Below are 18,615 nucleotides of genomic sequence, written 5' to 3'. Positions count from 1 at the left end.
TGGGCCTTTTTTTATACAATATTTTTACTTCTGATCTTCCTGATGTCCCAGAAGGAAAAGGTAGAAGATTATTTGCTGACGATACTTTGCTTTCAGCCAAAGGTCGAAATTTACGGGTGGTACGCAGTAGATTGCAACAAAATTTAAATTCCTTTTTGAATTACTTGAAAATGTGGAAAATTTCTCCTAACGCTTCCAAAACTCAACTTATTTTATTTCCCCATAAGCCAAGAGCAAATTTTTTAAAACCTAATGAAAATCATTCCATAACTTTTAATGGGGTTTCTTTAGAATGGTCTGATCACGTGAAGTACTTGGGACTCACACTTGATCGGAATCTTTCTTTTAAGAATCACATTGAAGATATTCAATCTAAATGTAATAAATACACTAAATCTCTTTATTCTCTCATCAACAGGAAATCCCGCCTATGTCTGAGGAATAAATTATCCATCTACAAACAAGTGTTCCGACCAGCGATAATGTATGCAGTTCCGATTTGGTCTAGCTGCTGCGCGACGAGGAAGAAAGCCATCCAGAGGATTCAGAACAAGGTTCTGAAAATGATTTTGCAGCTTCCACCTTGGCACAGCACCGAAGATCTTCATCGGATTGCAGGCATTGAATCTATCGAAGAGATGGCCAACAAAATCATCTCCAACTTCAGAGGCAAATCGATGCAGTCTTCCATCGCAGAGATTCGCTCTCTCTACAATAAGTTTAATTTTAGGATAGCTTTAGTTTTTAGTTTAAAATATTTATTTTTTTTTCACTACAGGATGTTCTCCTTTATAAAAATGCTTGATTGTGCTCAGCTAATTTAAGTCGAATAAATAAATTTTAGTGATTATTAAACTATAGGGCTCTGAAAGTTCATTATTGAACTGAACACCTAATTTAATGTATTAATGTAATATAAATGTAATGATGAATTGGTACTAATAAAGATATATAAAAAAAAAAAAAAAAAAAAAAAAAAAAAAAAAAAAAAAAAAAAAAAAAAAAAAAAAAAAAACCATCACGTTACCTTCTCCATGCTTGACTGTTCCTTGGATATGGCGGTCTTGGAGTTCCTCATCCGACTTGCGCCACATATGATTCCGCTTCTTCCGGTTGAATAGCTCGAATTTGGATCTGTCGGCCCATAACAATGTTTTCCAATACTCGAGTTGTTTATCGGCGTGTTCCTTGGCGAACTTGAGCCGCTTAGCCTTGTTCATCTGGCTGATGAAAGACCTTCTCACTGCGATCTTGCTATGGTACTCCTTTCATGGATACGGCGACGGGCAGTACTACGCAATACCGAAAATTGGAGCTCTTCCTGTATCTGCCGGATCGTTATTATTGCGTTTTTCTTCACTTCAAGAATGATTTTCTTGTCCGTTCTGGCATCTGTCTTGGGCTTCAGTCCTCTTCCCGGGCGATCCACCACCGATCCGAACGTTTTCATCTTCTTCATGATTTTTGATACCATTTTTGCGGTCAAAATTGACTGCAGGCCAGAGGCTTCGTTGTAGCTCATTAGTGTCTTCGACAAAGTTACTCGACTATATTTGCGCTTTCTATTGATCGATTTGAATTAGTTCTATTTTTCCTCGCAGGTGCTGCCAAAATCTAGTTTTTACAGAAGCAAGATACAGACAGGGTATCTTCTACAAAGTTGTTCATTATACCCTCCACATCAACTTCGTTAAACATTGTTAAGCTCTATGTTGTGTACTTACCTTGCAAAAATAATACAGACCCCGTTCGTTTTTGTCAACACGCCCGAAAATTTTATGTTGCCAAAATCGAATGTTACCAAAGTCGAACGGTTTTTTGTCACTTTTTTATTTTAAATTTTTATTTCAAATTAGTCAAAATTGATGTAAAATCTTATATTAGCATAACATTTTTCAAACCTCGAATAACCGGGGTTCTACTGTAATTGGAAGCCGAGATATTTCAGTTTAATTAAATACTGTCAATTTGTTGAGGTTATGCAAAAGTTGGATTATTCGAAGAGATAGCAGTATTTAGATTATGCTGATGCTGAGAAACCAAAAAGATCATTATAAAACAATCCATTTCCATTTCTATTTTTCTTTTTTATAGACACGTACATATCCTTTACAATCATTATTTGAGAATTGTGCACATTCAAGCATATTAGGTACCTAAATTGTGTAAATATTGATTATTGTTTGCACACTCGAAAGGCGCTTATCGCGCTCACTTTATTACGACTAAAAATGCAAATTAATGAAAATAAGATGTTAAAGTAATTTGTTGTAAGCAGTATTCTTTCCATAGTTTTTGCATAAGATGTGAAACAACCTCATAGAATGGAAGAAATACAAAGGTCTTCAGATCAAATGTCTTCGAACAAAAAAAATAGAGTACATTTGATAAAATTTGACAAAAAGAAGAGTACGCCCATTTCTCGATCGAAAAAGAGTACATGTTCTCTTAAAAGAGTACGTATGGTAACCCTAGTCTATAGGGAACAGACAGACAGACCCACATTAATTTTTACACAAAATTTAATAAAGGTGTTTATATAAGTATTGAATAACAATTGGAGTGCAATACGAAGTTTTAAAATTTGACCGCTCCGGCCACGTTGAGATGATCAAGTTTGAATTTTTAGAGGGAATTCTTGAAAATGCTCCAACTTTAAGGTAGATTAAGGTCAAATAAAATTGACATATAATTTTTGCGAAATACACACGAAGAAGCCTCCGAAATATATGCAATATGTCAGAAGATGGCGAACAAAATTTGAATGTTATCGAGTGGATAATCCCGAACTTTTGGCCGGCAGTGTAGTTGCTGTCAGGTGATATATTTTTAACAATTTGTAGAAATACCGGTGGGCTTAGATGATATCCCTAGGACGAGATCTAATCTGCACCGGAATCTTCAATAAGATACGAGTTATTTATATCAAAATAAATTACCAGTTATATCCAACGTGTTTATCTTGGGGAAACAAAAGGAAAATGTTTTCGAAAATATTATGTATTTTAAGAACTTTTTTATAGTTTTGAATTGTTCATGAATTTACTGGAGAGTAACAAATAAATTATTACACCTTCTACCTTATCATTTTGTTTGAACTTTGCTTCGTCTTTTCTATAGTAGTATCAAATCTTCTCCTCAACTAGAAAGCACATATTTTATAATTTGGTTGTTTTGGTAAAACAATAATCAATAGCTTTAAAATAATGCGTACCTACCTTGATCTTATTAGGCTTTTCTGAAAAATTTAATTTTTTACATTCAAAATAGAGCATGATTCCTACGTACAATCAACAGTTCAGTGAGACAATATCAACATTACGGATTCTGATCGTGTCATCCGAAAGAACTCCGTAAGCAAACTACCCGGGTAGAAAGACAAACTTCGGGTGCCAAAGAGCAAGCGACCGGAAGCTCTAACCGGAAGTCAACTAGCCAGCCATCTTTCTTCCATTTGGAGCAGTAATTTGCAAACCCTTCGCATCCTCCCAGACAACTTCCCAGTCAAGTTTTTGATCAGTAAGTCGGACTTATTTTCGTTTCCAGTTTTCCGGACTCCGATGATGACGATGATGGAGGTGGTATTCCTAGAAGTTGAGGAGCAAACTTTTAAGAATGCAACCAGTCAAGTGCCCCTCACAGACGGGAGAGGAAAATCGGGTGGGGTCGGTTGGTCGTTTTTCTTAGTCGGTTGCCTTATTTACATACGGTTTTTTCCCTCAGTCTGCTTCAGGCTACTGCTGCTACTTGAGATTTAATTCAATTAATTAAGTTCTTCGGTTCAACTTTGAACAATCTTTTTCCGGAAAAGCGCTCCTACTTGAGTGGAGGAATTTCGTTTTCGCTGACTGAGGAGAGCAATTTCTAAATGTCGTCGTCCTTTTTGCCAATTTTTTTTTCAAAATTCAAAAACTGGATGGCACGATCGGAATGCATAAACTCTGCCAGGAAGCTTTCCAAAAGGTGAGGAGAGCTCAGCAGACTAAATTGCTGTTGAAAGTTGTCTAATTATGTTGTCAAAGTTTGTCTTTTTTCCCTGGTGCCTTTTACATAAGCATCTCATTGACTGGAAAAGAGCTAAATTTCACTAGTCAAAAGATGAAAGCATCGTATTAGAAAATATTCCTATAATTTTTTTTAACAAATTTAAAAAAAAACACTTGATTTAGAAGTGACTTGTTAATTTTAAAGAACTCTTCTCCAGTTTGACTCAAGCTGATAGTATTTCGGTGAGAAAACTCCGAAATCAGGTATGAGTTGAAAGTTTTATTTACAATTTATTTTCCAGACGTCTTGCATTAAAGTCATCTTCTCGCATGTGCTTAAGTGTTTCTTCTATTGCATTCAAAACTTTAGCCCACATACCAACACACAGAGAAAGCAGTTAAAGAGAGCCACTTTCGTGGTTAGCTTTTCCATTTTGCATTTTAATTATTTAATTTGGCTTCAATCAGGAGCGTCGAGCCGGTTTGGATGAAGCAGTAGCGGAGGATTTTGATCTGCATACATTTTTCTGGAAATACATACTAAACAAATGTGGAACGGGAAATTTCATTCGGTTTGACAAATAACCTTTCTTTTTTTTCGAGAAAATTTATAACTTCCCCCCAAAACAAAATTTCGATTCGATACTTAACATTTCTATTTTTTTCGATAAAATTTATTATCTTTAATAGGTTTACCAAAATTTAAAGCTTTGACTTTCGCATCGAAACAGTTGAGTACCTACTTAGAAAACATTTTTTCGTACCAGTAAAAGTAGGCGTATGCCAAACTGTCATCACGCGTTTTTTTTCGGCTCCGTAATTTTATACTAATTCATGGAAATTGACAAATTTTCTAGCACCAAATTCCATTAAAGTGTTAAGAGTTCCCCAAAGAAACCTTTAATGTGAAAATTACGAGTTAAAATTACATATAAACCTTTTGAAGAAGTCCTTGGTATACAGCACAGTGATAGTTAGGAAAAATTGAACTGGAAACCTGGAAAAGGAGTTTTGTGAAGGCATTTGTGAATTGGATTCGGTGGACAAATTAAATTAATATCACTATGGAAAACGTTAGTCATCTAAATTTTGAAGTTTGCTGACGTCTACAGGAAACGCTATGGTAGCTGGAAAAAGGTTCCGGATGTCATCAATTTATATCTGCATCAAGCTTCGGTAGGTTTTGGTGAGATCAATCCATTAGTTTTGTTATTTTTATAATTTTATCATAAAAGAAATTTATGTCAAAAATATCAAAATTGGCAAAATTGTCAAAATTATAAAAATTGTGAAAAAGGTCAAAGTTGTCCATATTGACAAAATTGTCGAATTATCAAAATTGTCAGAATTGTCAAAATAGTCAAAATTGTCAAAGTTGTCAAAATGGCCAAATTGTAAAGATCTTCTCAAAACTGTCTCAAAATTATCTTTAAATGATCTCAAAATTGACTCGAATTTGCCTCAAAATTATCTCAAAAACATCTTAAAATGGTTTAAATATTGTTCAAAGTTATCTTCAAATTGTTTTTCAAAATAATCTCCAAATTGTCTAAAAATTATTTCAAAATAGTTTCGTGTTGTTATACAATTGTTCCAAAACTGTTTCTAAATAATCTCAAAATTATCTTAAAAAGAACTTAAAATGGTCTCAAAGTTGTCTTAAAATTCTCCTAAAATTAAAAAAAAATTCTTTAAAATATTCTCAAAATTGTCTAAAATTGTCTCAATATTTTTCGAAATAGTCTCACATATAACTCAAATCAAAATTTCCTTTAAAACTTCTCAAAATTGTCAAATAATAGACCTCAAACTGTCTCAAAATTGTTTTGAAATTCTCTCAAAAATTATTACAAAATTACCCAAAATTATCTCTAAATTGTCTAAAAATTGGCTCAAATTTGTCTCAGAACGGTCTCGAAATATTATCAATTCTCAAAATTGCTTCAAAGTCAACTCAAAGTTATCATTAAATTATATCATAGTTTTCTCAAAACTGTCTCAAAATTGGCTTAAAATTGTCTCAGATTTGTCTCGACATTGTTTCGAAAATGTCTCAAAATGGTCTTGAAAATGTCTCTAAATTTTTTGGAAATTGTCTCAAAATAATATCAAAATTGCCTCAGACTCATAAAAATCATCTCAAAAAATCTCAGAATTGTCTCGAAATTATTTGAAATTGTCTTAAAATTGTCTCACAAATGTCTTGAAATTGTCTCTATTTTTTTTTTTTGAAAAGTGTTTCAAAATAGTCTCAAATTGCATCAAAATTTTCACAGTATTTAACAAATCGTCTAAAAATTATATTAAAATTGTATTGAAATTGAATCAAGTATTTCGAAATACTAAATAATCGTCAAAACTTTCAAAACTGTTATATTTGTCGAAATTTTTAAAATTGCCAGAATTGTCAAAATCGTCAAAATTGTCAAAGCTGTTCAAATATCAAAAATGAAAAAAATGACAAAAATGACAAAAATGACAAAAATGACAAAAATGACAAAAATGACAAAAATGACAAAAATGACAAAAATGACAAAAATGACAAAAATGACAAAAATGACAAAAATGACAAAAATGACAAAAATGACAAAAATGACAAAAATGACAAAAATGACAAAAATGACAAAAATGACAAAAATGACAAAAATGACAAAAATGACAAAAATGACAAAAATGACAAAAATGACAAAAATGACAAAAATGACAAAAATGACAAAAATGACAAAAATGACAAAAATGACAAAAATGACAAAAATGACAAAAATGACAAAAATGACAAAAATGACAAAAATGACAAAAATGACAAAAATGACAAAAATGACAAAAATGACAAAAATGACAAAAATGACAAAAATGACAAAAATGACAAAAATGACAAAAATGACAAAAATGACAAAAATGACAAAAATGACAAAAATGACAAAAATGACAAAAATGACAAAAATGACAAAAATGACAAAAATGACAAAAATGGCAAAAATGACAAAAATGACAAAAATGACAAAAATGACAAAAATGACAAAAATGACAAAAATGACAAAAATGACAAAAATGACAAAAATGACAAAAATGACAAAAATGACAAAAATGACAAAAATGACAAAAATGACAAAAATGACAAAAATGACAAAAATGACAAAAATGACAAAAATGACAAAAATGACAAAAATGACAAAAATGACAAAAATGACAAAAATGACAAAAATGACAAAAATGACAAAAATGACAAAAATGACAAAAATGACAAAAATGACAAAAATGACAAAAATGACAAAAATGACAAAAATGACAAAAATGACAAAAATGACAAAAATGACAAAAATGACAAAAATGACAAAAATGACAAAAATGACAAAAATGACAAAAATGACAAAAATGACAAAAATGACAAAAATGACAAAAATGACAAAAATGACAAAAATGACAAAAATGACAAAAATGACAAAAATGACAAAAATGACAAAAATGACAAAAATGACAAAAATGACAAAAATGACAAAAATGACAAAAATGACAAAAATGACAAAAATGGCAAAAATGAATAAAAATGGCAAAAATGAATAAAAATGATAAGAATGACAAAAATGACAAAAATGACAAAAATGACAAAAATGACAAAAATGACAAAAATGACAAAAATGACAAAAATGACAAAAATGACAAAAATGACAAAAATGACAAAAATGACAAAAATGACAAAAATGACAAAAATGACAAAAATGACAAAAATGACAAAAATGACAAAAATGACAAAAATGACAAAAATGACAAAAATGACAAAAATGACAAAAATGACAAAAATGACAAAAATGACAAAAATGACAAAAATGACAAAAATGACAAAAATGACAAAAATGACAAAAATGACAAAAATGACAAAAATGACAAAAATGACAAAAATGACAAAAATGACAAAAATGACAAAAATGACAAAAATGACAAAAATGACAAAAATGACAAAAATGACAAAAATGACAAAAATGACAAAAATGACAAAAATGACAAAAATGACAAAAATGACAAAAATGACAAAAATGACAAAAATGACAAAAATGACAAAAATGACAAAAATGACAAAAATGACAAAAATGACAAAAATGACAAAAATGACAAAAATGACAAAAATGACAAAAATGACAAAAATGACAAAAATGACAAAAATGACAAAAATGACAAAAATGACAAAAATGACAAAAATGACAAAAATGACAAAAATAACAAAAAATGACAAAAAATGACAAAAATGACAAAAATGACAAAAATGACAAAAATGACAAAAACTACAAAAATGACAAAAAAATTAAAAAAAATGACAAAAAAATGACAAAAATGACAAAAATGACAAAAATGACAAAACTGACAAAAATGACAAAAATGACAAAAATGACAAAAATGACAAAAATGACAAAAATGACAAAAATGACAAAAATGACAAAAATGACAAAAATGACAAAAATGACAAAAATGACAAAAATGACAAAAATGACAAAAATGACAAAAATGACAAAAATGACAAAAATGACAAAAATGACAAAAATGACAAAAATGACAAAAATGACAAAAATGACAAAAATGACAAAAATGACAAAAATGACAAAAATGACAAAAATGACAAAAATGACAAAAATGACAAAAATGACAAAAATGACAAAAATGACAAAAATGACAAAAATGACAAAAATGACAAAAATGACAAAAATGACAAAAATGACAAAAATGACAAAAATGACAAAAATGACAAAAATGACAAAAATGACAAAAATGACAAAAATGACAAAAATGACAAAAATGACAAAAATGACAAAAATGACAAAAATGACAAAAATGACAAAAATGACAAAAATGACAAAAATGACAAAAATGACAAAAATGACAAAAATGACAAAAATGACAAAAATGACAAAAATGACAAAAATGACAAAAATGACAAAAATGACAAAAATGACAAAAATGACAAAAATGACAAAAATGACAAAAATGACAAAAATGACAAAAATGACAAAAATGACAAAAATGACAAAAATGACAAAAATGACAAAAATGACAAAAATGACAAAAATGACAAAAATGACAAAAATGACAAAAATGACAAAAATGACAAAAATGACAAAAATGACAAAAATAACAAAAAATGACAAAAAATGACAAAAATGACAAAAATGACAAAAATGACAAAAATGACAAAAACTACAAAAATGACAAAAAAATTAAAAAAAATGACAAAAAAATGACAAAAATGACAAAAATGACAAAACTGACAAAAATGACAAAAATGACAAAAATGACAAAAATGACAAAAATGACAAAAATGACAAAAATGACAAAAATGACAAAAATGACAAAAATGACAAAAATGACAAAAATGACAAAAATGACAAAAATGACAAAAATGACAAAAATGACAAAAATGACAAAAATGACAAAAATGACAAAAATGACAAAAATGACAAAAATGACAAAAATGACAAAAATGACAAAAATGACAAAAATGACAAAAATGACAAAAATGACAAAAATGACAAAAATGACAAAAATGACAAAAATGACAAAAATGACAAAAATGACAAAAATGACAAAAATGACAAAAATGACAAAAATGACAAAAATGACAAAAATGACAAAAATGACAAAAATGACAAAAATGACAAAAATGACAAAAATGACAAAAATGACAAAAATGACAAAAATGACAAAAATGACAAAAATGACAAAAATGACAAAAATGACAAAAATGACAAAAATTACAAAAATGACAAAAATGACAAAAATGACAAAAATGACAAAAATGACAAAAATGACAAAAATGACAAAAATGACAAAAATGACAAAAATGACAAAAATGACAAAAATGACAAAAATGACAAAAATGACAAAAATGACAAAAAAGACAAAAATGACGAAATTGACGAAAATAACGAAAATGACGAAAATAACGAAAATGACGAAAATGACAAAAATGACAAAAATGACAAAAACGATAGAAATTGAAGAAAATTAAGAATTGACAAGAACGACAAAAATATCTTTATTTCATGAGGTTTTTCATATATAGCTTCGATATATTACATATATTGAATTGATGTTATTTTTTAAATTCTCTTAATTTTCTCAATATTTCTAAATAATTTTAATTTTCTAAAGTCTCTCAATTTTCGTAATAATCTTTTTTTTAGGATTTTCTATCACATTTCTTCTATTATTTTCTATTTTCTATATTTTTTCAATTTTTTTTTTTGAATTTGCAGAATTTAATTATTTATATTCTTAAGTTTAAAATTTGTTTCTCTTTATTGTCTATTTTTGATATTTTTTAATTTTTGAAATGAAAAAAAAAATTAAACTTGTTAAACCTATTAATTTTCTAAATTTGCTTTATTTTCATTTTTTGCGGATTTCATGACATGATTGGCCTGGCTGTAGTTGTATCTGCAATGCATTCAATATGTAACAGATACAACGTTGAAAAGAAAAATGAAAGACGCAAGTTTTTTTTTTCATTTTCCAAGATGCTTTCAAATTTGGCCATGTTGATGTAAAGAGAAGAAGAAACATTTAAGTAATTTCTCATTTTATCAAAGCTTTTACGTTGTCTTAGTTAAGACATTCTATTTCTATCATCAATTTAAATTTTAATAATCTTTTTTAACGTTTCGTTTTTAAATAGAAAAGTATGACTTTTGACTTGAGCTAAGAAAGTTTTTATTGCAGTTTTCAAAGTTGGTTTCCCATTGAAGGGTTGGTAATTCTTGCATTTAAATTTCGATATTTAACCGACTTGTTAAAAATTCAAAAATAAGTTTACTAGTATTGACATTGATCGTAGTTTTAATTTATTTGCCAACGTAAGCAATTCCAGTATATTTGAAGTCAGATAATTTTTGATAAGTTTCTTCATAATGAATTCATTTGGTCCATTGGGTGAGAATTTATGAAACACGATGCCCCTGAAATCGAAAAAGAATTTTAAATAAAAATTTTGGTCCTAGGAATAGTTTTAAAAACATCATTTTTTTTATTGCACACCTATGGTTGTGCCTCACTCTTCAAGCGATCGGGCCCTTTTCCGGGAGCTTTGCTTCTGCTTATAAATTCTCGACAAACGAAACTTGACAATAGTGCTACGGGCCCCATCAACAATTTTGCCATCAGACATCCAGGCTGCAATTCCTGCACTTCTGGTTCCTGGTCTGGGAGAAGCAGAAGCAGAAGCCAAAGCATAAGAAGCAGCAGCAGTCGAAGGCAAACTTTAAATTGAGATTGATCTGTTTTGTTACCGCAAATTCCCATTTGAATTCAATTTCGAGAGCCCTCCTGACTTCGACTCCCTTCCTTTTTGGTTTTCCTTTATTTCGGTATTTTAACTGTAGGTTCTCGAGAATCGGGAAGCTGAATCAGTTGCAATTTTACCATTTCACTCTGGAATCTTTCGGTTTGGAGGAGTGTTTCCGTTATTCTGGCTTCTTCTTCGGTAGGAAATCTTTCCTTGGATTGCCGCAGTAGTTCTGATGGGAGGCTGTTGCATTTCGCCCAGTGGTTTCATCCTGGGAAAATGATGGTTTTGTTGTGTCCTACAATTTATCGAATGCCACCAACATCAGCACCAACTCGATGGAATCGATAAGTCCCAGAGGAACCAACTTCAATTATCTCCAGTTGCGACTGATGGTGGTGAAAAGTTTTATCGGATATCGGTTGTGTCACTTGGAGGTTTTCGAATTACGCTTGATTAGTTCCGTTTCTGAGGAGCTTTTTTGAACAGATTATTCTGAAAGTTTATGAATCAATACTTCCGATTTCGAAACATTCCATTGTCTATCATATTTATGTTAAAGCATGAGAAACGTAATAAAAGATCCTCACCGTTGATTATTCTGACTCAAATTTAGTGCTTTCCTGAAATTAATCGGTACCTACTTAAAGATAATTTATTATTAAAATTTGATGTTAAATTTACGCACCTAACTTTGAAATTCTAATCCATCACTCACAAGTTAACCATAACCGGCCACCTTCTTCAATTTTCCCTAACCTCAACACTCACGAAAGGTGTCAAATCTATTAGCAAAGTAAACAAATCATTTCCGCCCCCGTCAACTTGGCAATCATCATTGTGTTGTTGTTGTTCACCTGCCGGAATATTAAAATCCTAACATGGTAAAAAACAAGCCCAAAAAGCAGTGAACAAACCAACAAAATAAAAACAAATCCACCATCGCCTCGGCTCCGTTCTGATTGCGTGCAAAGTTTGTTAATGCAAATTGCGTGTTTATTTACCTTTTGGGCTTCGTGCTGCTGTTGGTGTTGTTGTTATTCACCTTCTTCTGGGCAGAGAAGTACTTTTATTGGTGGCAAAAAACTCAGCAAGCGTGTGGAAAAACGACCGGAGTACAACTTCATTCCAACTGAAGATGAAGGAAAAAAGAACTTCTCTGCCTTCTTGGATTTACCTGAGCGAAATAATGATGGAAAACAACAAAGAGAGAGAGAGAGACGAGGAAAAAAGTACATTCAAGAAGCTAATCAGATGCTCCCACAAACAGAAATTAAAGAATACCAATAAAAGTGGGAACTTTTCCCTGGGATGGAGATTTTTCTTTTCGCAACTGGGTCCGATCCATGGTTGGTAGGTACGATGTTGATGGTGGAAAAAGTTTTATTTTCCTATCCCCTTCTCTTTTTTCATTAAGCTGGCAAAATCCACCGGTAAACGAATGTAGACGTATGAATGCTGCTCTCTCATGAAGGCGAATCATCAACCGGAATTCCGAAACGATGGCACCTCATCAAACAACTCATTAAAAGCAGACCCCTGGTCCCCGCCCACAAACATTCCGAGACACCCTTCGCAGGAGGAAACTTATATGAAAAAGATCGAGAGCCGTAAGAGGATGAGAATTCATAAAACAGCTTCGTGGTGCATGCTCACGTAATGGGTGGGCCATACGGTGAAAACGAAACGAAATTATGAAAGCAGTTTCTCTAATAATTCTTTTCTAACCTGTATGCCAACATTCCTCTATACTGGAATATTAATCTTAGAGCTTCAAAAATTTAAAACCCTATTGTGCAGGTGAGAACTATCAAAAAAAGGCTCTTCGATGCATTATCAAAGTAGTAAAAAAAAACTTTCAGTTGTCTCCACAAAGCCGCAGCCGGTGGCGTAGAGGACAGCCTTCAAGTCTTCTAAGCCAGCGGGCATGGGATCGAATTCCGGCCACGGCATACATAGTACACTCTCTGTGGGTTGGTGGTTTTAGCATTTGTAAGATCATATCTTCGAAAGATGTACGCTTAGGGTTAAGAAAAAAGGAAACTCTTCGAGGAAACATCAAGTTTCATTGGATCCTGTATGTGTTTGTGTTCGTTAAAAAAAAATGGGATAAATACGCTATCCCGCATATATTATCAAATTAGATTATTTCTTTTCTATGCAGGTATCGTTTCTTACCAATTAGACCTTGAGCAGGTACTATTTCTACAACTCAATAACACAAGGATCGATAGGGACTAAATCTGTATCCAACCGTCAGACAGTTCAGATCGTGATATTCTAATCGTTAAGTTTTAAAAAGAAGTGTGACTTTTTCTCGCGATTGCGTATCCATCTCGTGCGCTATCTCCGGCGCTTGGTCACCTGCTTGAGGTGGCACAGCACTGGCATAAAGAGGATTGCTGCTAACACACCGTTACCAAGTGCTGTTGCTATGACGCGCAACAAAAAAGCGGAACCATCTGCCACTAATCAACAAGCCAGTTGTTCCAAGCGACCAAGGTGTGAAGAAGGTGCACCGTCGGATCATCATGCCAGGTTACTGGCAAACAACAGTTTTGCTGCGCTTCCAGTTCAAGATGTGCAAAAGAAATTGAAAGTGCCCCCATTATTTTCGACTTCCAAGGAAAAAAGTGCCCTCAGGAACGAGCTCACGTCGAAGCAAATTTTCCATCTTTTTAAGCTCTGCGGTAAAGGGTGATACGGTCAAAATTTGGTCAATATCAACATGACGTATTACCTTCAATTTTGCATTTGAAAAACCTGAACAACCCTCATTTTGAAGGTGTGTGTGGGTGTAGAATGTTGCTCCTGTTTTGAATTTGGAATTCACTCTTCAGTTGTCGAAATGCCATCCAAGGAAGAAGAGCAGCGTATCAAAATTTTGCTCGCGCATCGCGAAAATCCGAGCTGCTCGCACGCAAAGCTGGCAAAATCGCTAAAAGTTGCCAAAACCCGTTACAAATGTAATTAAAGTGTTTGGGGAACGTTTGTCGACAGCCAGGAAGTCTTGATCGGGGGGAAATCGTAAACCGGAAGCCGCTGAGACGACAAAGAGAGTTGCCGGTAGTTTCAAGCGAAGCCCTAACCTCTCTCTCCGAGATGCCGCAAATAAGCTGGGTGTATCGTCTACAACCGTGCATCGAGCCAAAAAACAAGCCGGACTATCGACTTACAAGAAGGTAGCGACTCCAAATCGCGATGATAAACAAAATACGACGGCCAAAGCGCGATCTCGGAGGCTGTACACGACGATGCTAACGAAGTTTGACTGCGTGGTAATGGACGACGAAACCTACGTCAAAGCCGACTACAAGCAGCTTCCGGGACAGTAGTTTTATACGGCAAAAGGAAGGGGAAAGGTAGCAGATATTTTCAAGCACATGAAACTGTCAAAGTTCGCGAAGAAATATGTGGTTTGGCAAGCCATCTGTACCTGTAGCTTGAAAAGCAGCATTTTCATAGCTTCCGGGACTGTCAACCAAGAATTATACGTGAAAGAGTGTTTGAAAAAACGACTGCTGCCTTTCCTGAAGAAACACGGTTGTTCCGTACTGTTTTGGCCGGATTTGGCATCTTGCCATTACGGTAAAAAGGCCATGGAGTGGTACGCCGCCAAAAACGTGCAGGTGGTTCCCAAGGACAAGAACCCTCTCAACACGCCAGAGCTCCGCCCCATTGAGAAATACTGGGCTATTGTCAAGCGGAACCTAAAGAAGACCAAAAAAACTGCTAAGGACGAGCAGCAGTTCAAGGCAAACTGACTTTCTGCGGCGAAGAAGGTGGACAAGGTGGCTGTACAAAATCTGATGGAAGGGGTTAAGCGTAAGGCCCGGCAATTCGGATTTGGAAAAGCAGAAGCCTAACTGAATATTTTTCCTGAATTTTATACTAATTAAACTTGAAAAAGAAATTTAATTTGATTTTTTAAATAAACGATTTCACCGATTTACACGAGCTTTCCCTTGACCAAATTTTGACCATATCACCTTTTACCACGTCTTTTTGCATCGTAAATATCTCAAACGCACGTTAACTTAAAAATCTATCAAAAATAGGCAACGTAGTCCTTTTCATAACCAACACAACGCTACTAAAGTTTTGCATATCCGATTTCTAGTAACGCTTTCACGGAAATAAAGTGCCCGGATACTAAATGATCATAGCCTTATACGTGATAGGCCACTTGTTTTTGCGACTGATTCGAGAAGCCCACTACAGCTTCCTTCAGCAGCCGTTACATCGACCATTGGTCCAAAAATGACGATCCAGAACCCGCCAAGGCTACCCGAAAACCCACAAAGGCCATCAAGAAACCGCCGGGAAGAAACGTTAGTCCTGGAGAGTGCACACAGAAGTTCCAAAGGTATTAAGTCAGCGGGATTTTCCTTTTTTTGAAAACGAATATTCCTAACAGAAATTCGTTCAATAGCAATCGCACCGCCCCGCAAAAATTTCCGAATCGACGAAATCTTTGACCAGCTGTGGCAGCAGGGATTTGCTGAACGCATGGGATCACACTAGATCCAACCACTCCATCAGTCATAGCTACCGGCTAGAGCATTCATCATCCGTTAGCCCTGCACCAGCACCTTAGTATAAGCAGAAAACGTGAGTACTCATATATGGCCAACTTTTTATTGTAGTGATTGCTGGCCAAAAGTTTGAGGTCACCCCCTTAAAAACATGAAAATTTTGATCAGCCATATCTCAGCCATTTATACGACATTTTGGAATTCTTTTGATTTCATTCAAGAGGTCGTGAGCAAAACCTTATTTGTATGTTTTTGACAAAATGTTAATATCTAGTTTATATGACTTAAATTTAGCTTAAAGTTGGAACATTTTCCAAAAACTGAACTTGAAATTTCAACTCGATCATCTCAGGGTGGGGTGGACTAAAATTCAAAATTCGAGTTGCATTCGAATCTTTTTTTCATACTTACCAAAACACATTTGTTTTATTTTGTGCAAAAAATTTGCAATGTACTTAAAATATATGGAACAGCTACTCAAGGTATCGTCCAAAAGTTTTAGATAATCTCGTAGTATGGTGTAACGGTCAAAAGTTTGAGATCAGTCTTCTAAAACATGCACTTTTATTTCACTCGTATCTCTGTTATCAAACAACGATTTTGTTTGCTTAGCTAATGAGTTGAACTTGCTTTATGGATCTTTAGTTGAAATATTATTGATGGTTAATATCATTAAACCTTTAGCTAAAGATTGATCATTTTCTGATGATTTAGACCTAATAGGACGACCGTTAAAAAAAACATGCAAATTTGATTTAACAGAACTTCGTTGTCATACAAGTCTTTTGAGCGGCATGCAACTTAAGTCGCTTACGTTGCAATTTGCAAATTTCACTTGTGGGGGTCTCTTGTTATTTGTTGTTGCATTTGCTTCGTTTACTGCGGTGATTGGCTGCGAATCCAATCAGGTCTTTTCCCATTCCTGAGCAAGTTAAGAGGGTGGGAATTCGTTCGTTAGTTTTCAGACTTCGCTGATTTAAACTTTTTAGCGAACAACGAATAACTCCCCTTTCCGCGATTTCGCAGGCTGTTTTCGTCTTCGGTACGTATTCGAATTCGAAGCCGAAGTACTGATCCCTTTTCATTCCTTTTCGGGGCTCTCGTTTGTCATTTTTGTCATTTTTTTCATTTTTTTGTCATTTTTTTGTTAATTTTTGTCAGTTTTTTTGCCATTTGTTTGTCATTTGTTTGTCATTTTTGTCAATTTTTTGCCATTTTTTGTCATTTCTTTTCATTTGTTTGTCATTTGTTTGTCTTTTTTTGACATTTTTTGTCATTTTTTTGTCATTTTTTTTTGTCTTTTTTTGTCATTTTTTGTCATTTTTTTGTCATTTTTTTTTTGTCATTTTGTCATTTTTTGTCATTTTTTTGTCATTTTTTGTCATTTTTTGTAATTTTTTTGTTTTTTTTTTGTAACTTTTTGGTAATTTTTTTGTAATTTTTTTGTTATATTTGTAATTTTTTTGTAATTTTTTTGGCATTTTTTTGGCATTTTTTTGTCATTCTTGTCATTCTTGTCATTCTTGTCATTCTTGTCATTCTTGTCATTTTTGTCATTTTTGTCATTTTTGTCATTTTTGTCATTTTTGTCATTTTTATCATTTTTGTCATTTTTGTCATTTTTGTCATTTTTGTCATTTTTGTCATTTTTGTCATTTTTGTCATTTTTGTCAGTTTTGTCATTTTTGTCATTTTTGTCATTTTTGTCATTTTTGTCATTTTTGTCATTTTTGTCATTTTTGTCATTTTTGTCATTTTGGTCTTTTTTGTCTTTTTGGTCATTTTTGTCATTTTTGTCATTTTTGTCATTTTTGTCATTTTTGTCATTTTTGTCATTTTTGTCATTTTTGTCATTTTTGTCATTTTTGTCATTTTTGTCATTTTTGTCATTTTTGTCATTTTTGTCATTTTTGTCATTTTTGTCATTTTTGTCATTTTTGTCATTTTTGGTCATTTTTGTCATTTTTGTCATTGTTTTTAAATCAGGAATTTTAAGTCAATGTTTCACCTTTTAAGGACGATCCTCGTTCTCCAATGAAGAAAGCACGAATCAGAAAGCAATTCAACTCCGGAGCTCGATATAAAGTACGAGGTAGAAACGACTGAAGACGGATTTCGAAGAACGGGGCGGGAGACGTTATTTTGCAGGACAAACTTTTTCGATCAACTTTCCGGTTCTTTTATGATGATATTTCTTTGCTGGGCTAATTTTTGTCTTCTTCTCTTCATGGGTTTTGTTTTAAGCTTGTTGCTGGTGTTATGATCGATACACGGAAGATTATTATGAACGAGGGATTACGTTTAGTTACGTTATCATCTCCCCTCGACGGCTGAGAAAGATATGGTTTGGAATGATGACTCAACTTACTAATTCCAGTTGTGTGCACGGTTCTTTAATTAAGCTTTCTCCAGAATTTATTTCATTTTTGTCCAGGCACTTTGAAGAAACGAAATTTATAAATCCAGAATTAATTATCCGTCAACTTATTATGCCGAACCTAAAATTACTTCAACGATTCTCAAAAAAAAAAAAACTAGAATACCATTGGCTATTTCAAGACAAAGTGTCTACACTCAAGCCACAAATCTCTCCTAAAATAGACTGGATTTCTGTGTTCTTCTCCCTCCAAGCGCGATAACATCGGTGCTTCTAAACTGCTAAAGTACTACTTGAAAACAAATTAATTCCCTTTTTCACCGGTCCAACACCTTCCAACAAACTTTGAAACTGAGAAATATGGAAGCAGACAAAAAAAAACAAACTTCAACCAACAGACTTTACCAAAAGGACTAACCTTAACCAAAATCCAGCTTCAGAGTCGGA

This window comes from Uranotaenia lowii, chromosome 1 (genome assembly GCF_029784155.1).
Source record: "Uranotaenia lowii strain MFRU-FL chromosome 1, ASM2978415v1, whole genome shotgun sequence".
Taxonomy (NCBI): Eukaryota; Metazoa; Arthropoda; class Insecta; order Diptera; family Culicidae; genus Uranotaenia; species Uranotaenia lowii.
Note: the sequence above shows the minus strand (reverse complement) of the source record.